The sequence below is a fragment of the Phocoena phocoena genome, chromosome 14 (genome assembly GCF_963924675.1).
Source record: "Phocoena phocoena chromosome 14, mPhoPho1.1, whole genome shotgun sequence".
NCBI classification, from domain to species: domain Eukaryota; kingdom Metazoa; phylum Chordata; class Mammalia; order Artiodactyla; family Phocoenidae; genus Phocoena; species Phocoena phocoena.
The window spans coordinates 49,775,711-49,798,818 of record NC_089232.1 but is presented as its reverse complement, the minus strand read 5'-3'; the positions used below and the strand labels follow the sequence as shown (position 1 = coordinate 49,798,818).

Below are 23,108 nucleotides of genomic sequence, written 5' to 3'. Positions count from 1 at the left end.
AATGCCCTCATACATATAACCACTTGGAGCTAGTGGGAAGGGAAAGCTGGAACGGGCTTGGCACTGGAGACGGATGGCAGCGACTTGAAAGTCAGGATCAGAAGGGGAGCAACCATTATGCCACATGCCCTTCTGTCTAACCTTTGGATCAACTCCTCTTCCCTCTCTTCACAGGCGGTGCCCATCTATAAACTGGTAAAGCCAGTTTAATGCCCCGTGCTAGACAGGGTGAGGGGTAGGAGTCAGAAGAACTGTTCTCTACCTACTTTTCCTATTAACTAGCCTATCGGCCCATGGGCTAATAACTTAAATGGGGTATGCCTGTTCCTGTGATTTATGTGAAGATGATAATACCTATTTCATCCCTTTTCTAGGATGGTGTGAGGATCAGCTTAGCAACATGTGCTAAATGGATAAATGAACAGTAGGTGGGAAAGTGCTTTGAATAGTTAAATGTATTTTCGAAAGGCAAAGCATATAACTAATGCAGGCATAATGTTACCTAGCTTTGGAGTTGCTATGGTAATATGATTGCCCAGTTTGTGATTGGACTCACTCAGTTATCGTTCTCAGCTCTATTATCCCAACCGCACCTTCTCATCCCATAGATTTAAGATATTTTTCTGTTCTTTGTTTTGGATTCTCAGCTGTTCTTACATGTGAATGACAAGAATTAGCTTGTTCACTTTCTGTTGCTGAATACATCCTTTGATGTTTAGATCTGATTTATATGGGAGCTTTGACTTCACAAGTGTGTGTGTGTGTGTGTGTGTGTGTGTGTGTGTGTATGAGAAAAGTTGCCTTTGGTGTCCTCAGCACCTTGTTTCTACAACGTCTTCCCTCTTTCTATCATTCCTTCTTCCTCGAGATGCTCGGTACCATCAGGCAGCTCCAGTTTGTCAAGGTAGAAGGTAATCTAAACTGTATCTTCCACTAAGATGTTGGTTACCTCCTTCTGACATCTTCCTATTTTCAAAGGAGAGCCAGGGGAAGGTGATTTACTACCATAAAGCATGAAACAGTGGTGTTGGGAGTTTGGGCTAATATGGAAGTCTGGGATGAGGGTCTCTCTACCTCCAGGCACATAGAAATACTGGATAAAAAGGTCAAACAGCCAATCAAGAAACTATGTAAGTAACACTGTCCTTAACCTGGTCAGAATGGTTAAGTGTACATTGAAGCCAAAGGGCAAAGAAAAAATTATAATTAGGTTAATGGCTGGGTCTTGGAGCTTCACCACCCACTTGGGAAGATGAGCCCAAATTTCAGATATGTCTTTGTCTGAGAGGAGCTAGAACTGACCTACCTGCATAAAGTCAAGAATCAGGAAAGGCTGCACATTAGTGAAATGGAGGACTCTAGAATTCCATTAAGTGACCAGGGAGAACCTCAAAGAAGCAGCTGGGGTGGAAATAGTCACCTGCAGGTATTTATAATAGCAGGTCATCATCACGTGATTACATTGGATGAGAATTTACAGTGACTTCAAGCCAAAAAAATTACTAGAAAAGTCATCCCGAACTGGAGAAAATGAGGACGCTCAGTAGCAGCAAATGAGAAACTGTGAAGACGTTTCCATACTAGAGCACGGGACTCCCACAGTGGACCACACCTCGTCACTCCTAAGATGCATGGGCTGAGAGTAAATGTTACAAATCGTACGAGGAAATACCACGTGAGAGAGAATGACTATACCTCCTTGATTGGGGATTAAAATAAGATTGAAAGAGATTTAAAATTAAATATTTTAAAATTCTCAGATAAAGGAAGATACAGAAATCACAAGATAAAACAGGATAGTGTGAAAAAGGACAGACTTGAGAAAAGAATTAATGAAAAATATTGATGTAAGAACATACAGTCAGGTAATTAAAAACTTAATTGGATTTAATAATGGACTAGTTATAATGAAAAACAAAATGAATGAACTGGAAAGTAGGTAAGGCATGCAAAATATAGTATAAGAATTTCCAGTATAGATCTAGTAGGAGATCCAGAAGGAGAGAAGAAAGAATAAAAAAGAGGGTAGAGATAATAATAAAAGCTTTTCCAGAGCTGAGGAAAGACTGCCTTAGTTTGAGGAAACCACTAAGTCACAAGCATAAAAAATAAAAACAAATCTACACTCAATAGTGAAAGTATAAGCAAAGGGAAAGAAGATCTTAAAAGCTATCAGAGGGCTTCCCTGGTGGCGCAGTGGTTGAGAATCTGCCTGCCAATGCAGGGGACACGGGTTCGAGCCCTGGACTGGGAAGATCCCACATGCCGCGGAGCAATTGGGCCCATGAGCCACAACTACTGAGCCTGCGCCTCTGGAGCCTGTGCTCTGCAACGAGAGGCCGCGATAGTGAGAGGCTCGCGCACCGTGATGAAGAGTGGCTCCCGCTCGCCGCAACTAGAGAAAGCCCTCGCACAGAAACAAAGACCCAACACAGCAAAAATAAATAAATTTATTAAAAAAAAAAGCTATCAGAGAGGAAAGATAGACTGCCAAAAACTAGACTGACAGCACACTTCACATAAGCAACAGTACTTACCAGAAGATAATAGAGTTACTTGCTGAGTGTAAATTCTGGTCGACCCAGGGTTATAAATTCACCTAGCTTATTATTAATAGTTCAGTAGGCGACAGGGGTGACATTTTCAAATACGCGAAGACTGAAGAAAGCGTACTACTCATACATGGACAATTTGATTTTGTTTTCCACAATTAAGATAGGACTTTTTATGATTGAAACAGTACAGTAGAAAAAACGAACAATGCAGAAAGTTATAAAGAACAATTATATTATGAAGAACAATTTTCGTCAACAGGAAGGAAATTGAACCCAGAAGAAACAAGTAGAGTTTAAGAGCAAAATTCCTGGCAAAATGATAGTAATATTGGTCAATTATTCAATTTAAGTGGTGCTAATTTGGGGCTATTTAAAAACTAGATAGAACTAAAGTGCTGGACAGAAATGACATGGAAAATTGCAAGGGGAGATGCTGTGTTCAGGTAAAGTGATGTTGATAACTTTGGGGAGTTGATAAATATATTTAAAAATGATAAAATAGCTATAAAATAGAACGTAACTTCTAGAATAGAAGAGAGGAAAAAATAGAGACCAAAGAAGTTGTAATGGTGACATTTCAAGCACTAACAGGAAAGGTTTTATTATTGGATGTGTATACGTGTATATATGTGTGTATGTGCTGGATGCCAAAGGTCCTCTGATAGCTCACAAATCTATTTCCATGAAGCCCTACGCATATCCCAATTGTAAATCTGAAACAAATTTTAACACCTGCATAGGCTCAGAATGGCAGTTTTTCCACAGTACTCTGTTGTAGCAAGTACAATTACACATGTTGCTGCAGCCAGCTGATTCTTTACCTCTGAGAAACCAGGCTGCAGGTGCCGCTAGGGGCCCTTTTACATCCTTGTTTTCTGGTCAGTTTTCAAGGGAGTCCAAGGTCTCCTTTTTTCTTGTGTAGCCGGGCTTGTTTTCTAGAGAGCTGCCATCTTTTACATTGATTTCCGTGTAATGATATTCACTATCCATTGACAATAAAGATAACGTATGCCTTTTAGATCTCTATCTACGGTGCTTTCCAGGTTCAGCCTTCATGGAGGTGGGCACAGGGCAACACACACACACACACACACACACACACACACACACACACACACACACGATGATCTATTCTCTCATCTTCTTTCCAAAATGATTAACAAAGTACTTTTCTTGCGTATGTGACTCTTCAGTGTTTTTCTCCTGCATTCTGCAAGCCTTTTCATTCAAACTAGAGGTGACATGTTCCCTGTAGGCTCCTACTTTTTCCCGAGCTGGTATCTGATCTCTTCCACTTATCATAGTCATAGATGAGTTCTAATTTTCCTAAATTAGGGATTCTTACCCCTGTCTTTTAACACTTTATCATCCATCAGTTTCCTCTAAAACATTTTGTCAACATACAGTTACGTGAAAAAAGGAGGTTACAAAAGAGCATGCATAATATCTCATTTTAATTAAAAAAATGTACGTCAGCAGAGAAAAAATTGTGAAAGGCTGCTCACCAATGTATTAACAGTGGGCACATATGTTATTGTAGAATCACGTGGAATCATCATTCTTCCTGCATTGTTTGTTTTTTTCTATAGCAAGCATGTATTACTTTTATAATCACACACAAAAAATCCTATCTTAATTGTGAAAACCAAAACCATTGCATCAGGGACAGCATTCCTTGTTCCACAACTTGGGGGAGTCTATGGGTTGACAAAGGCAGTGCCTTGTGAAATAATATACATTGTGGTTTGGGGAGCTACCTGAAAAAAAACTGTTGTTGCCTACTTTGTTTTTCCTATTCAATTGCAGTTAGGTTTATCCTAGGAATAGGCTCACAGACGTGTTGCAGTGGTGGCCACAGACATATTATGGCATGGTAAGGCCAATGTGGAATTTGAGCATCTTGTGAATTACTGGACCACAGACCAGGGAGTAAGTCTTAGAAGAGACACTCCTGATCCCCTTACCCTGCTCTAATTTTTCTCCACCCACCACTGCTCAGAACTTATCATCTCTATATGTTACTTGATCTTAAAAACAATTTATTGTTCATTTCCTGTCTCTTACTCCAAGAATCTAAACTCCAGGGCAAGGGCAAGGATCTCTGCCTTGGTCAGTGTTGTCTCTCTAGTGTCTGGCACACAGTAGGTGCTCAGTAAGTATGTATGGAAGGAAGGAATACATGCTAAATTGTTCTGTACGTGGCGAGAGGAGTGGTAACCCTGAAGGTAGGGGAACAGTGTGAGTAGAGATGAGAAGGCAAGAAAGGAGATAGCATGGATATGGGGCCATGAGGAGCCTGACTTGGCCGGCAGGGAGGGCCCTTCAAGGTAAGTGTTAGCTAAGTTGGATGGCTGGGCTGGGGAGAAATGATGAAAGGGACTTGAAAATAAAACAGGAGAGAATCAAAGTAAGGAGGGGGCACACTCAGGGCATGTACTGAGACTAATGCAGGATTTTCTAATGTGGCGTTAAGTCAGGGCTCTGGCATTGATACAGAGGAAATGGTTTCTCACTCTGAATTACTTTAAAGGGAAAGTGGACACTGGTACAAAATTTGGAAAAGGAGTGGGCTAGATTGTTTCTTTTATTGTCTGTCTGTGATGATATTACCCGAGTCAAACATTCAGGGTTTAAAGGCTTTGAATTCGGAATCATTTTCACTTCAAACCACCTGACAATGCCAGACAGCTATACTCGGACAGAAACAGAACACTTAAGGAGATACAGACCTTTTTTAGGCTCATCTGAAACTCTAATTAAATGAAATGGATCTGTGCCTCGAGCTTAGCTCTGGTTTTTTTTCGTACACTGCATTCTAGAGGCACATTGTGAATATGTATTTGAACATTTTGGTGGTGCTCATTTGTGATGAGTATGGATAGAAATGGAATTCACTCAGTATAAAAATGTTTACATGCTACAGTGAGCACGCCTCTGCTGTTTCTGAAAAGAGACAGCATGCCTTTTTGCTTAGTCCAGCTTCTGAGGGTGGCATGTCAGGGAGCTCCTCCGGCCGTGCAGAAATCCTGAGTTATACTAGAAAATGGAATTTGCAGTTAGGATGGGCAGAACCGAGACCGTGTCTCCGTTCCAGAAATGTGCCTATCTCTTATAAGATTTCCAAGCTGCATGAAGAATTATTTCAGTCCTCATATTATCTTTGATTTATGGCCCTAGGGGATTTTATATTTTTAATATTACTAGATTATTCTAAAGAAGACCCAAGATTGGGGTTGCTGGGAAACAATGCGATGGAATATTCTAGAATTGAAAAGGAGTCTGGTCTGAGGAGTTCTAGACCAAGAAATGTATTTTTTCCTTGAGACTACCCCCTGACATCCTTGCCTGAAGGGAAGGGAATAGACTCTCTCAGCCTAGGAGGGAGCTTCCTTCCTCCCTCATCATGGAACACTTACTTTTAAGAAGTGAAGAGGGAGAAATGGTGCAACGATAGTGGCTTAAGGTACCTTCACCACCTTCCCACCACGTACATAGCAATTCATCTTGGAAATGTTTCCAGAGACACGGACAAGGCAAGCGCCCATTCTTCCATATCATATTTTATACTGTAGAATCTAGAACTGGTGCTTTTGAAACTCTACCTTCCCCAATTTTACCCAGTGACATAGGTCTGGGGCATTTAAGTCGTGGCTTTAAAGGTGATCGTCTACTCTTGTGTTTAAGAATTATTTGGAGTGAGAATCAGGAGAGATTAGATGTTGATGGGGAGTGAAGACGTTCTGAATGCCAAAGAAGGGATGATAGAACAAGAACAGAGAAACACTGAACCTGAAAATAGGATTGTCAGAGCAGTGTGTGGTATAAGTCTCACAAGGGGACTGTGGCAATCTGACAAAAGTTGGTGGTCAAAATTTATCACTGCTCTTGAAGAAGAACAGAAAAATTCATTGCATCCACATTTTCTCCTCTGTATGGGATGGCTACAGAACCCACACATATGTTTGTTGCTCTATATTTTGAAGTCTTCAAAGGCGTGGTTTTGCTTTTAATCATACATTAGTGAATGTTGGAACAGCAATTTCTTTTTTTTTAATAGCTCTAAATGTGGCATCTTAAGTTCGAAAGAGCCAAATACATTCCTAGGGTTGGTCATCCCTAGACTCCTGGGGCAGAAGCAGGAACAGGAGCAGGTTTGGACTAAAAAGACAGAGTTAATGAGGAAGGACTGAGGAAGCGGCATATTTAGTTCAGTCATATCCCACCATTTGCATTGTTCAAATAGAGGACTGCCAAGAGGCAGGGACCAGCTATAGTATTATGTCACCCATGAACTCACTGATCAGACGGAGCCTGTTTTTCATCTTGACACTGACAACAGTTCATGGAAAAAAAGCAGAATATGGCAGCTCTTAGAGCATTTTTAAAAGCACACTAAGACCTTCTCATATTTCTGCAGTGGAGACAACTGGGCTTGGCAATGGTGAGCATTCACTTGGCTTTCTCCAGAGGAGATCAGGAAAACACTTGCGTCTGGTCAGGAGCAGAATATTTCCCTTTCTGACTTGCTTGCTGTCCAAGTTTAGGGAGCACTGAGGAATTTTAGGGACAGCCTAAGGGACATCTGTCTATGGAGAGCTGGCCTTCTTAACAACAGTTCCCCCAAATCAATGAGACTAAACAGTTTTAGATGTAATTTGAGTCTGTCTATTGTACACCGACCATTACACTATCTGGATATTGATGGACAGTCTCCTAGCATCTTGACTACAGAGTCATGGGTGGGGCATTAAAAGATACAGTATCTTTTAGTATCCTGGTGAATTCAGGTACAGTTATCCCAGTGCATGAATCTTCTTTTCTTCTACTCCTGTTTGAACTTTCTGAGCTCAGTGGGAGCCCTTTGTGCATAATGTGATCAAAAGACAAGGACTGTGGGAGCCTGCAGACCTCTTTAGGGAGACCTCAGATCCTCATTATGACTTTGAATTTGTTTCATGAATATCTGCCACTCAGAACGCTTGACCTCTCTCCTCTTTTTTTTTCTTTTTTTTAATAAGCTTTGCCATTCTTATTTCTTTTCTTTTTTTGGTTTTAAATTTTATTTTTGCCTGCATTGGGTCTTTGTTGCTGCACGCAGGCTTTTCTCTAGTTGTGGCGAGCAGGGGCTACTCTTCTTTGCGGTGTGCGGGCTTCTCATTGTGGTGGCTTCTCTTGTTGTGGAGCACAGGCTCTAGGTGCATGGGCTTCAGTAGTTGTGGCACACGGGCTCAGTAGTTGTGACACACGGGCTTAGTTGCTCCGCAGCATGTGGGATCTTCCCGGACCAGGGCTCGAATCCGTGTCCCCTGCATTGGCAGGTGGATTCTTAAGCACTGCGCCACGAGGGAAGCCCTGCCCTCTCTCCTTTGATTATGGAAATCTCCACAAAACCTCTTCTGGCTTATCTGCAACTAACTCCCATCGCTTCAAACTGCTTTCAGCACCCAAGATCTGGACAGCAACATTTAGAGGTTGCTTGTGTTCTGGTTTGTGACCTCTGTTTCACATGAATTCCTTTTATTTCTATAACTAAATCACAAACTTCTTAGGAGCTAGAACCAAATCCTGCATTCTCTTTCAGCTTCTAATATGGAAGACTGACTGAAAGATGAATGGATAGATAGATTGGTAAGAGGAGCTTAGGAACATCTAATAAGAATGAATCTGAGGGCTTCCCTGATGGTGCAGTGGTTGAGAGTCCGCCTGCCGATGCGGGGGACGCGGGTTCATGTCCCGGTCCAGGAAGATCCCACGTGCCACGGAGCGGCTGGGCCCATGAGCCATGGCCGCTGGGCCTGCGCGTCCGGAGCCTGTGCTCTGCAACGGGAGAGGCCACAACAGTGAGAGGCCCGTGTACCGCAAAAATAAATAAATAAATAAAGAATGAATCTGAGAGTTTGTGAAGTGTTCTTTCTGATTGCACAAAGTCATAAGCAGGTGGGGGAGATTCACATTTCCAGTTGGTGAGGATCACCTATTCTGCTTATTACCATTCCCTTCAGAAACCCTCTCACCCTCCCACCTTCCCTTGTTACTTATATACACCACACTTAAAATTGGAGGCATAACCTTGTTCAAGAATCTGCAAAACAGGAACATGGTAATGAACTCTTGTTGCTGCTATAAACTTGATGAATGGCTTGTGGTGGAAGGGCATTAAATGGCAATCTCAGTCCAGTGATTAGCTCTGTGGCATTCTTCCCTTGGAACTCATGAAGACCAACATAACTTTCATTCTGCTCCAGGTGTCCTGTGAGCTTCGTTGATTGTGCCAGGAATGTTTCTTGTCCTTGGCTGGAAGGATAAGGAACAAAGAAGGTCTCTTTGTTTCTTTCCAGCATTCCCACTGCCTTACTCCATCTCTCTTCCCCAAACCCGTATCACTCACGACTCTAGCTGTACTTGATCTTGAATGAAACGTGTGCTACCTTGACCTACACTTTCCCTTTGACCTGTGTTCACTTCAGACTGCAAGGACATAAATGCCTGTATTCAGTCTCCTACTTTTTGCCTGAGATATACATATCCTTCTGCCACAAGAAGGAGTGCTGAGGCTCAGTTTGCCCAGATGAGCCTTACAATGCGTTTGCTCCTGAAATAGTTGTAAGTGAATTGCAATTTTCAGTGTCCAGCAGTGTTTCCAGAGTACCGGTAGAGGGACATTCAGACACCGAGACAGTACTTTCATGAGTGACTAATTATACTAAAAAAATGACGACAGTTTTTACTATTAAATGTGGTCTGACAATGACAAAGAAAATAAGAAAACTTTTTCCCATTACCTGTCATTTGGTTATAGCAGTGGAGCACACGTTTATGCATTTGTTCTGCGCTTTTCTTTAATTGATTCATGTGTATTTTATCGACAACTACACTAGAGCAGGGATTGTGGTCCATTTCTCTTGAATCCTCCACCATACACCTCCTTACACAGGACTAGTATTTTTTAGATCTTATAACTCCTTCTAGACCGGACTAGCGATGTTGGTATCACCTGGGAGCTGGTTAGCACTGCAGAATTTTGGGTCCCACCCAGACCTCCTTAGTCAGACTCTCCATAAGAGTTAGATTCCCCAGGTGATTTGTATACACATTAAGATTTGAGATGCCGTGATGTAGGAGACACTTAGTAGAAGGTCATAAAATGCTCACTGCATTTAACTAAAAGAAAAATCCTTTCTTACAGAGATGAAATGCTGTATCTTGCCTAGGAAGTTCTGGTTGAATCTACATGTTACTAGAATGTTAATTCCAAGGAGAGACAAAGGGAAGTAGGCAAAAACAGGAAGAAGAAAAGCCAATAAATATAGCTGACTTAGGAAATTTCCATTAAAAAATGATGTTTTGATGAAATAGCATGGGCCAGTTTTTAATAATGGACCCTTCGTATTAGAGCATTTCCTCTTTGGCATGAAAAAGGCCAGTTTTGCACTTGGATTTTCACTTCTTGGACCAGACATCCATCCATTCCTAGGGCGTCTTCCCCCCCCCCCCCACTGCCAAGTGCTCAAGACTGAGTGGAAAGTATGAGAAATGCTGAGCACCTGTATACAAAGTTTATGTACTTGGCAGAAATATAAGGGTTACTTTTTTCTTCTGACTTGGACACTCTGTTACTATCCTACACTGATGTGACTGTAAGACTCTCAAGATGTAATTTCTCTTTAATAAATGAGAGACAGCATTGCAAAAAGCAAAGCATTACATGGAGAAAACGCACGGCGTGTGGCATCTGAGAAATCCCACCTCTATCACTTCGTAGGTGTTGATCTCAGACCAGTCACCAAACTTCTCTGAATTTCATTTCCTCACCTGTGAGGTGGGCTCAAATTCTTGCCCCAGCTGCCAGTGAAGGGTTGGTGTGTGAGATTAAATAAGCTAATAGGTATATGAGGCAGTTTTGAAGTTGTAAAATAGGAAACCGATGCAAAGCTATTCAAACTACTACTATGAATAAAATGGACGAGGACTCTGTGACTCCTACTTCACTCTATTAGAGAACAAGATTATCACTATCCTATATCATTTATTATCTGGACTCCTTTTGTTGCATTCACAGATATCACAGAATAATAGATTACTTTGTGAACATGGGAGTCAGAAAGCCTGGTTTTCAGGTTTCACCATCCCAGCCCTACCCTTTATTAGATGTGTGACATTGGGCAAGTCACATAACCCCTTTGACTTCAGTCTTCTTTCTGTAAAATTGGGATGATGAGGTTATGGTAATTAAATAAGATAGTGCATGTAAAGTGGCTTATCTCAGTTTCTGGCAAAATAATCACTCAACAAATGACAGCCGATTGTTGCTGTTCTCCTTGAGAACTCCTGGAGAGCAGGAACTTTGTATCTTCATCTTTATTGCCCAGAATATCTAGCAGTGACTGGCACACAAGCTTCATCAAATCATTGCTCATCTAATTAATGTATTTTGTGACTCAAGAAGAATTTGTGGAATTTTTGGCTGATAGATGGATTATGCTTCTCTGAGTTTGCCTGGTCTCTCTCAAGGTTGCTCACAAATAGAATAGACCAAACACAACAGCATATACACTAGTCAGAGGAGGTGTCCCCGGCTTGAGGAAGCATATTAGCTCTACAGGCCTCATCCTCACAGGTGTTCAGGGAGTGATGGAAGTCACAATCATTTACTCTGTGAACCCTGATAAATCACTTGATGGATTAGCTGGTGTCATCCATCAGGCTGCACTTGTCTTGAGTACTTGACTGAAGCCTATAAATCTCTTCTCTTTAAAAAGCTCCAGCCAGTGATTTTTGATTTGGCCTCATTTCCTTGAAGTTAGTGAAGAACTTACCCTTGATGCAGGATTTTTTTTTATTGTTATTGTTATGGAACTTGGTGCTGCAGTAAACCACCATCCCTTTTCCCCCCAAAGCAACTGTCTGCTTTACTAAATGGAAGGTCACATCTTAAGTGTTTTATCTGATTGGACTGAGAAGTTATATGTGCATATGAAGAGAAGCAGGGAAGACAGTATAAGGGGACACATCTTAAACAAATACATGAAGACTGGAACCCCAATTTATTTTTTATTTTTTTTGTGGTATGCGGGCCTCCCACTGTTGCGGCCTCTGCCATTGTGGAGCACAGGCTCCAGACGCGCAGGCTCAGCGGCCATGGCTCACAGGCCTAGCCGCTCGGTGACATGTGGGATCTTCCCGGACCGGGGCACGAACCCGTGTCCCCTGCATCGGCAGGTGGACTCTCAACCACTGCGTCACCAGGGAAGCCCAGAACCCCAAAATTTTAACATTCAGTAAAGGAAAAACAAAACAGACACCAGCCTGAGTTCTCCACCTGGTGTCAGACCGTGAGGGGGCCCATTCTCAGTAGATGGAATCTTGAAGGCACTAATGTTTGTGATTACAGGAAGCTCATTTTCCCCTCAAATTTCTGTTCATGTACACATGGACTTTGCAGTGCAAACAAGTAAGTCAGTCTAGATATGATTCTTCAGGTATTAAAGCGAATCTCCTTAAGCACATGTGCCACATTGACTAAAATCCCACCATTAGCAATTCAATCCTTTGGAAATGGCATCACCCACTTCATGGCTTTTTAAAAAGGCAAATTGTCTTGGAGTATCTAATTCAGAACTCCTTAGAATTTCAATGCCATTACATTATGCAGATGTTGTTATCGTTACTGGGAAAGAAGAATGAAGAACAAGATAAAAAAGGTACTGAGAGCCTGATTTGGGGAAGAGGTTCTGAAAAGTTGGGAAAGGACCGCAGGGGCAGAGATGACAAATTCACAAACGTTGCCTGCCATTATTTTTCCAGTGTGCCCAGTCCCATGCTAGGTGCGTTGGAGAGGAATATGAGAAGAGAGAAAGGCAAAATCTGTAATCAGTCTGTAGTTGAGCTGAGATACCATGAATGGGAAGCAGAGCACATGTGCTGTCTTTATAATTCATACCTTGCGTTTGTATGCACTTTTAACTTTTCAAAGCATGCTCGCATCCAGGCACAAATTACATGTTTGTGAAACACTTGACATCAACAATTGCTATCTCTGTGCCCAGACTCTCTCAGAATCTCAGACCCACTGGGGTGGTTAACTTCCACTTTATTCATTTAGGCTTCTCTGGCATTTGTCCCTCACTCTTCTGCTTTTTCTCTCTGCCTGTTTAACCTCTGGAATGGTTTGAACGGTAAAACCCCATCTCTGATCGTTCAGTTTCTGTGTAGGCTCTAGCCAGAGTGGATCTGAGCACCACAGAAGAGGTTTCTGGAGTATAAGATTCAGGTAGTTTGTTTGTTACGGGTGGTGGGCAGGCAGGTGGGGGTGTGTCCTATTCGAGTCTTTTACTGCTGAAGGCATCTTATTAAGTCATAAACAGCCCAGATGGATGTGGTTGTGATGGGCATGGGCTAAATGAGGAAATAAAAATAAATAGTTTGTGCATCGATCGGAGCTTGTGTTCAGATTGCATCTTTTTATTTTAATACTACCCTATTAGAAAAAAAAACCTAGCAAGAGTCTGTAGGGCAGAGCCACGAGGCTATTTTTCACTTGAGTGTTATGCTACCTTAATTGTGTCTTCTCTGAGTAGACACAAACAATGAGTTACTGGCAGAGAGAACAAAAAGGCCAGTTCATTTTCTGGTATATCTGTGAGCCCTGACAAACATAACACATTTGAAGGTCTTTCCCACAGCTTGCCTTGTCAAGAAAGGTCAGAAGGGCAAGCAGAAGTCTTAGAAGAAAGAGAAGGTGACATTGCTTGGCTGTTGATTAAGAAATGGAAGGAGATTGTATTTGATGGTAAGCCAAAAGTCTGGCTTGAGTAAACTCTGTGAAATCTTGCCACCTGTAAGCTTTAGCTGCTGAATTAAAGGCAGCGAGCAGAGGTCACCAGGACCGTGAATGCCTTAGAGCATCAAGTAGCCAAGAGGCTGGAGGATCCTAGAGATGGAAGATGGTAATGAGGGCATATCTGTGCTTTCCAAGCAAGGGAGCATCTACAACATACATACTATACATACATACTATAAGCTTGCTAGTTCACAGTGGGGGCTATGGACTGAGTGTTGATGTCTCTCCCACCCCCACCCCAAATTCATATGTTTAGGCCCTAATTCCCAGTGTGGTGGAATTTGGAGATGGGGACTTTGGGAAATAATTGGATAAGGTCATGGAGGTGGAGCTCTCATGATGGGATTGGTGCCCACATAAGGGGATAAAGAGACCAGAGCTCTCTCTTAACCATGTGGAGATACAGAAAAAAGGCAGGGAGTGGGTTCTTCCACTTGGACTTCTAATCTTGGACTCTTAGAACTGTGAGATTTAAATGTCTGTTGTTTAAGCCACCCAATCCAGTATTTTATTACAGCAGCCTGAGCTGATTAAGTCAATGGGGCTCTCATCTGTGTTCTTTCAGTATTGCCTTTTTTGGAATCTCTTCCAGCAAAGGAAACCCTACTCTACCTTCATGGATAAAACAGAAGGGACTGAGATGTGGACAGTTGCAATGAATATAAGGTTGAAGGCATCCATAAAATTACTAGATCTCAGGAACTCTGTTTCCTTTATCAGACTCCTCCCCACCATGCACACATAGAAAGAAATCAAAGTGAAAACAAACGAAAAAACAAAACAAAACCAAGTATATAAATGCAAAGCTAATAAATTATTCTCTTTTCTTATCTGGTCAGCTATTAGATATTGTAGAGTTTATTTTGAGGACCCACCTAGAAACAGTTGAAAATAAGGAGACTTAATGGAAATACTAAAACCACATCAACCCAAAAAGTGACAAGAAAATGGCTTCTTGTGTTCTTGGTTGAAGCAGTAAATACAACAAAAATACTTATTTTCAGAATATTTATGGAGAACAGGAAATGAGATAAGGACTTTCACCTTCTAGACACTAACTCATGATTGACCTGGGTCAATAATGACAACTTAATTGACCCAACTTTTACATTTCCCAACTGCTGACTAAGTTAATTTGCAACTTAACAGGCAGCCCAGTTTGCAAAGCCTTGAACTAAAGCCAGTCTCAGCAGGATCTTTACCCAGAAATGAGTTGGTATACTGAAACTTGAAGGTGAAAAAAATATTCCAAGAAGAGGCTTCCTCTCCTCTGCGACTGTCCCAGGAGAGGTTTCCTCTCCTCTATGACTGTCTCCTCTAGACTCTAGGTTCTGGTTTATGGCAATTCCAAGTGTTTAGGCACAGAAATCCTCTCTTCTAATTTTAAATGACATCAAAGGAAGCTTTCACAGCCTTAATCCTCCCCTTTGTCGCTTTTTACTTTAGTAGAATGATTCTGGAAAATGGTAGACGCCAACAAAAAGGAAGCCTTGTGTAGCCGAAAGAACCAGATTACCTTGGGTTCAAGTCCTAGCTTCCCTGCAAAAGAACCCTCTGATGCTAGTTGATTGTTTACCTTTTCTGAATGTCAGTATCCCTGTCTATAAAGTGCAGATTAACTGAAATGTATTTAAAACACCTGGCCCCAAATAGGTGCCGAAAAATTGTTGATTTTAGACAATCAGCTTCATTTATTGAAGTGTAATTTAACAAATAATACTGTTCACTCATTTTAACTCTTCCAGGAGTTTTTTTTACAAATTCATATATTTTGTAACAACCATCACAATCAAGATATAGAACATCTCCATCAGCCCTAAAATTTCCTTTGCACCCCTTCCCAGACAATCCCCACCATCACCCTTGGCCCCAAGTACTGATGTGCTTCCTGTCACAATAGATTAGATATTCTTTCTTCAAGTTTCATGTAAATAGAATTATTTACTGTATGGTATATTCTTTTGTGTTTCGCTTCTTTGCCGTAGTAGAAATGCTTGAGACTCATCCATGTGGTTGCGTCAGTAGTTTATTCCCTTTTATTACTTATTCACACTCCGTTGTATGAATAGAACATAATTTGTTTACCCAGTGACCTGGTGATGAGTACTTGGATTGTTTTTAGTTTGGAGCTATTATGAATAAACTCTGTTATGAACATTCTTGAACAAGTCTTTGTGTAGACATATGTTTTCATTTCTCTTGGATAAATACTTTATAAGGAACTGTCAAACTGTTTCCCAAAAGGGTTGTACTATTTTGCAGTCTCACCAGATAAATACGAGAGTTCCAGTCACTCCGCAGTTTCACCAATGCCTATATTGTGAGTCTTTAATTCTAGCTATTCTAGTGGGTATGGGTATGTAATGGTATTCCTTTAAGGTTTTAAAATTCATTTCTGTAATGGCCACTAATATTGGATATCTTTTTATGTGCTTATTGTCCATTTGTGTATCTTTGGCAAGTATCCATTCAGATCTTTTGCCTATTTGCAATTGGATTGTTTATCTACTTATTTTTCACTTTTAAGAGTTCTTTATATATTCTTAATACAAGTCCTTTTTCAGAAGCGTGTTTTGGAAATATTTTTCTCCCCGCCTGTGGCTTGGTTTTTCATTTTCCTGATAGCTGTTCTTTTGAAGAGCAGAGATTTTATTTTCACTTCATCAAAATAAAATCTGATCTTATGCTTATTGTGTCCTATTTAAGAAACGTTTGCCTATCCCGAGATTGTGAAGATTTTCTCCTACATTTTCTTCTAGATGTTTTAAAGTTTTAGCTTTTACATTTAAGACTATGATCTGTTCAGAGGTAGATTTTGTATATGACATGAGGTAAGGGTTGAGGCTTATTTTTTTTTCCCCATGTGAATACCGAGTTGATTCAGCACCGTTTGTGGAAAAAAAGTATTCTTTCCTTATTGTAACCAACTCTTTCAAGACACAGAGGATGAGGGGACATTTCCCAACTCATTTTATAGCACCAGTATAACAAAACAAAACAGAGCAATTATAAGAAAAGAAATATACAGGCTGACATCTCTACAAATATAGGCACAAAAATTCTTAACAAAATATTAGTCAATCAAAATCTGTGTGTGCAAGTGAACTGTAACAGATCCAAGTCAGATAGTTAGTTGCTCAAAATAACCCATGTAATTTCCATCACGCCCACTATGACACTCAAACTTTTCCCCATGGCCTATAAGGTTCTCCATGACCTTACCCCAGCTGCTTCTACGACCTCATCTCCTATCACCTCCCCTCTGTTTGTTCTCCTTCAACCACACCATGTAGGTACACTATACGTGTTGTGGTGAATACTCTTTCTACGAATTGGATTCAGACTTAAATATCATCCACTCGGTAGCTTTCACCTGTGAACGTACGTTAGCATCATCAAGGGAGTTTTAAAAAATGATCAATCCTTGGCCCTACCCTAGACAGATAGAATGAAAAAAATCCCTGGAAATGACAGTCAAGCTTGTGCATTATTTTTTAAAATAAGTTTTTAGAAGTTCCCCAGAGGATTCTAAAGTACAACCTGAACCTCATTATCACTTTTTTTTTTTTTTTTGCCCTGGGATTCAGATCCCCTCTTCCCATATGGAGGTCCAGCCACTCCAACACTGGCCTTCAGTTTTTTATCAGGAGCCTGTAGAATCATCAGCCTTTCCTTCTTGCTTTATTTCAGTAAGTGGGACTCAAGGCTGCTTTGCCCATTAACTCTCAGAATCACAGACAGTCAGAGTAGGAACAGACCTAAGGAAATGTTAGGGAGGCAAAGCCCGTTGGGACCCAAATTTTCTAGCACCGGTGCCATTAGTATTTTAGTTACCTGACTTATTTCCTTTCCCTTTATCTGTGCTGAGTGAGCCCGAAGAACTGAGAATTGGAGGATATCAGCTTTTTTAGTGTGCTTGCAACTGTTTTCATTCAATAAATGTCTTCCTCTACAAGTCCCTCTATTAACTTTTCTTCCCCCAGTGATCTGGGGGTGGAGGCTGGAGTGTCAGACTAGTATTCTCATTTTCATATGCGAATAAATCACTTGATTATACTTTTTGTCCTTATGTTATCATGAATATTTCAGATGAATTTTATATGGTTCATATTTATGGTTTGGGAGCTGTTTCACATTTTGGCTCATTGCCGTCTCATCTGCATATACCACATCTCAGCTGATGTTGATTGGTCTCATTTACATATTCATCATCTCCTATTTTCAAAGATATTTTATTATACGCTGGCTTTTCTTCCCCCTCCAGTGTTACAATAGCATGTAGATGTGTTTTTAAATTGCACTCATTTCCATACATAACTTTTCTGGTTACCATAAATCACTACATTGTCACCTCCTCCCCCCCACCCTATTTAGTGTAGTCTTCACACTTTATACCAAGCTGATATATGACTCCAAGATAATTAAAGATAAGGTAAACAGTTTACAGTGCACTTTGAAAAGCCACTTCACACTGCAGAGAGTTTAATGATTTCCTTGTCCCCCAGTCAGTCCCAAAACAGTGAAGAGTCAGGAGGTTTGAGAGAGTGATGCTGAGGAAAGCTAAGGTGTGACAGTGGTCATTTCATTTCTATTGGAGAATCTCCTGCTCCACTTCTACCAAAAGACTCCATTCCCTCTTGACTTCTTATAGAAGCAGAGGCGGGTGGGTTAAGCTGGATTAATGAAAGATGGATTAGCATGGATTGGGGCAGAGTTACTGGATTCTTCCAATTATTCTAACAGGAGGAAGGGGGAAGAATCAAACGTAGCAAATCCCCAGCTACCCAGGTCACAAAGCCCTCTCTCTTCTGGATGAGAAGAGGACTAATTTTCTTTTTAGACATTCATTGTTTGCTCCCAACTACCAGCATCTAGTCTCCACTTTTTTTTTTCATCAGTGGCCTCAGTTTTTGTTTGTGGATCTCCCTCCCCCCATTCCAAATCCATGTGGTTGGGGTAGGTGTTCTCACCTCTAGGTATGGAGCCCGTTACCCAGGCCACAGCCAATTTGAACATTACGTTCTCTTAGCTGCAGTGGTTGGTCCAGGGATGGTTGTGTGATCTAAGCAAGTCAGACCTAAATCTTAAGACTTTTATGGGATTGAGCAAGAAAAAGGGCAGCACATTCCCCCTGAATAGAACCTGAGATGATGTTTGAAGGCTTTCTTGCCACCAAGGGTGGGGCTCAGGGCTGGAATGAACATAGTGAAGGGAGACCGGAGAGAGGGGGAGAGGCTGAGTCCTAAGGACCTTGAACCTGAATAGAGCTGTTTCTAAAGCCATTCCTTCTCGCTGACCATCAAGTTAAATGAGCCATTAAACTCCCTTCTTTTCTTCAGCCTGTTTGAGGTTTACTTTCTTTTGCCCTCACACAACAGAAAGAGTCCGAACAAATACAATGTTTGTATCACTTATTTTGCACGTATTGTCCTGTACATTTTTGTCCTGGGTTTGATTTTAAACTATAGCCATGTAAGTACCTAGATCAGAGCAGAGTTTCAGCCAGTGTTTGTATGTCTGTTAACTCCTCCATCAGTTATCATTATCATTCCTAAGACTTAGTATTTTCTTGTTATATCTGGGTATCTTCTCTCTCCAACTACTTATATTTGTTCATTTTTATTTGTGCATTTATCAGATATTTATTGTGGGTACCTGACTCTGTGTGAGACACCAGGGATCCAATAATGAGTGAAAGCAATCACATCCTTGTGCTCGTGGAACTTACAGTCCAATAGGGGAGTTAGAGATTAATTCAAGTAATACATAAGTAAGTGTAAGAGTGTTAAAATGATAGTCACCACCTAGAGTCTAGTGGTGATATGAGAGTGTATTATACTAGCAGGAGGTTTTGTCCTAGTTGGGGAGGTCAGGGGGAGCGTTCCTGGGCAAGTGATGCTGGTGTCAGGGTCTGAAGAATGAGGAGGAACTTAGTAAATTAAGAGGGCAGAGTGGAAAGGAAGCTCTAGTCAGAAGGAGCAAGCAAGGCCCATGGTAGGCTGCATAACATGGTACCTCTTATGAACTGAAGAAGAGCCAGTAGAGCAAAGGACAAAATGGGAGCAGTGTAGTTTCTTTTTTATGTTAAGAGCAGCAGTAAGGTATGGAGAGAGAGAGAGAGAGAGGGAGAGGGAGAGGGGGAGGGGGAGGGGAGGGGGAGGGGGAGGGAGAGAGAGAGAGGGAGAGAGAGAGCTCGCGCGCGCGTGTGTGTGTGTACCAGGTGTACCAGGTGTTGAGGGTGACATGATTAGGTCTGAATTTAGAAAATGTCGCTCTGGTTGCTGTGTAGAGAATGGATGAGGGCGAGGGGAGAGCCTGCTGGTGGATGGGGAGGCACAAGTAGAAGACTGGTGCCGTTTTCCAGGACAAGATAATGGTAGCTGGAGAAGGAGACGAGCGGATAGATTAGAGGTGAAGCCAGGAGATAAAACAACAGGACTTGGTGTTGTACTTAATACAAAGTTAAGTTACACTCTGACCTTGCTCTGAAAGAACAATCTTAAGGATCTGGAAAAACGTGTCAACTCCAAATGCAATCTGATAAATACGCTATTGGAAGCACTGGGAGAGTTCTGGAAAGGCTGTGCGGGGGTTGGGGGGTAAACATTTGCTCTGCCTCTTGGGGGAAAAGCAGGCTTCTACCAAGTGGAATTTTAGGCAGAAGGACAGCATCTATATAAGACCGGTGTGAAAGTATATTTGTTCACTTGTTCATTTATACCTTCACCTGCACCTATTTTTTGGTCTACGTGCCAGGCATTGTCCAAAGAACGAGCCATCACATTCTAAATAAGCAATACGATGTCTGGTAATGGTAGTGCTTGGGAAATGGCAAATCTTCCTACCTGGCAAAAGTGTGGGGTATACTGTGTATGACTGGAGATAATGAGCTTTGATTTCTGTGTCGGAGACTTAAGACTGAAACCCATAGCAGTGATGGTCCCTAGAGGGACCCAAAGTCCCTGCAAGGGACTTTGAGCAGAGCAGTCTGGAAACAGAGTGGTGGGAGATTGGAGCTGGGGCAGGCAGAGCAGCCTCACGCAGCAGGCTATGCAAGTGACTTTAAACCTCATAGCTGCAGGGGTAAGATGAGGACAGGGTTCCAGAGATAGTTTTGAGAGGGAGTCAATAGAACTGGAAGAGCACCTGCACAGAAGAAAGAGAGAAGGCACATGAGTCAAGGGAGACTGAATTTTCTTGCTTGGGAATCTGGGCAGATGGTGATGTTATTCACTGGGCAATATGGGAAGATGAGAAATTTAAGGGTAAAGATAATGAGTTTGTCTGGATATGCTGAATTTGAGGCACTTGTGGTTCACTTAAGAGTAGATATTGAGGAATCCCTCCATTTCAAAACAAGGATTGTGGCCTCAGAAGCGAGGTGGGGTTTGCAGATGAAGGTTTAGGAGCCCTGGTAGTAAGATATCATGGATAAATAATAATGAGGATGTGACTATAAAAAAAGAAAATGGCCAAAACTGGCACCCTGGAATATCTGAACTTTTGAGGAGCAACTGAGGAAAAAGAAAAGGGACAGAACTGGTTATGGAGTAGTCTGGAAGGTTCAGAGGACAGGCAGGAGGATGTGGTGTCGCCGACGTTAAAAGGGGAAGGAGTATGGAGAAGGATGGCATGAACGGTCAGTGTAATCAATAGCTACCTATCGGTTAAATACTAAGAGGACAAAGTAGAAGTCGTTAGTTCTGACAGTTTCGGTATTGTTGGGACCTTGGACAGAGTAATTTAGTGTTAGAGAATTTGTGGTTGAATAGCAAGAGGACAGGCTGAGGAGCGATTGAAAGGAAAGGATAGAGAGGCAGTGAACACGGGCTGCTTTTTCAAAAGAGTGGCAGTGATGGGGAAGAGAGAGGACGGTAGCAGGGAAGGAAAGCAGGATTTATCCAGAAAGCTTTCTCCCCTTCCTTTTAATAAGGATATGTGAAACTGGGCTACATGTGCAGAATGAGTGAAAGGGATTTTGTGATTTGTGAAGAGGGAGATATTGAAGAGGAAGCCAATATTTATGAAGTTCAGAAAACTGGTTAAAAACTGGAGGAAGAACATAAATGAAGAACATAAATGTGGAAAGGAGATGAGAGCTTATCAGTGACCAAGAATAGGAGGTGAGACAATGGATGAAGGTGAGCATAGGGACTGAAGGGTACAAATAGTCTGTTCAGAGTTCAGTTTGATACTGGGTTCTCTGCTCTGGAATGTTTTGGAAATCTTAGGACATAAAAAGTATTGAAAACATAAGATTAATTTTTCTGGCATCTGTGGCAGTGCAGGCTGACTAATAAAGGCGTGAGGTAGAAATGGACAACCTGTGTCTGAGGAAGTTGAGTTTCTGAACCAGCTGTTCTATTTCTGATATTATTGCTATGTCAGCTCAGGTCAACTAGCTATCGCCAAAGGAAGGTCTCATGGTAGCCTGAGTACTCGAGAGGTCAGTCACATTTGCTGGATTGGATTTATTAAGGTGAATTATTTGTGGTACCTGGGATTCCTGTCTTTAGAATTATTTCTATGTAATTACAGAACTTTTGTGGGGGGAGACCTATCCAATAGTCACCTAGTCTCTTAATTCCAGGCAGGGCAATGGCTGATCCATTCAGGAATACACCTTGAGTCAAAAGCTCTCCAACTCTGTTCCTTCCCTGTTTTCCTTGGTGAGCTCTGCTCAGATGAGTGCCCCATCTCCCAGTTCCTATGCATGTTGAATGTCTTCCAGAATTGTAAACATTGAAGACTCAGGTCTTAAACTGGGCTCTCATCCAACTGGAAGATGCTTGTGCATAGAAATTAGAGATCACATAAGCTACCTCCCCCTTTAAAATCTCTTCCCTTAATACACAGGTGAGGAAGCCAAGGTTCTGAGAGATAAGGTGATTTAATCAAGGTTACACAGTAAGTTTATATTAAAATTAACACTCAGACCCAGGATTCTGACGAACCTCCTCTAAGCAGTTGGCATAACTGCTCAAACACATTGCCACTCTCTCTGCTTTGTGTTTCTTTCATTAATGGATTTCTTTCTCGCTTCCTCAGACCTGGGCAAGTGTTCTTTTTAAAAGTGCAGTGAAAGAACCAAGACAAAAATTGAATGACTTAGAGGAGAAGCTTATATAACTGGGGGCGGGGGGGGTTGGGCGTTGCTTTATTCTTATAATGAAAAAAACATTCTTTTCTGTGTAATCCATCTATATTACTTTACTTCCTGTCATTAAGTTCTAGATTCTGGCTGTGGTGAAAAACACTTTTCCCATCCCTAAAAGCTTAGGGGATAGGATCAAGGACCTTCAAAGGCAGAGTGGGTTACTTTAAGCATGAAAGAATTTGCTGTTTTTTCTTACTCTACCCTACTTTGAGAAAAGCCTATTTGGGGAAACCCCTACATTACACTAGCCCAGTAGAAAGCGAGTGTTCACGTTAACAAAGTCTCCTCTTTTCAAAGGAAATTGCCCTCAGTGCTCTAAACTTTCCCAATACTTTTGAATGTTTATATATCACTTACCACTCGTCAGCATGGCTTAGGAACAAGAAGTCCAGAAAATCTCTAAAGCACAAATGTTAGGCCCTGCTGTCAATTAAAATTAATCAGAGTTAATAATAATTAACTCTATGAATAGTTAATTCATAGAGAGGATCTCTTAAAAAGAATGGATGTCAGCAGAGAAAATAGGCTTTGATTTATAAAACTTTCACTCACAGGT

The 23,108-nt window shown here is 41.4% G+C and overlaps 1 protein-coding gene across 3 annotated transcripts in view; it reads right to left on the bottom strand.

Moving 5' to 3' along the window:
• Positions 1–23,108, bottom strand: part of FSHR (follicle stimulating hormone receptor) — a 166,100-nt gene that overhangs the window by 75,973 nt on the left and 67,019 nt on the right. The window lies entirely within an intron of this gene.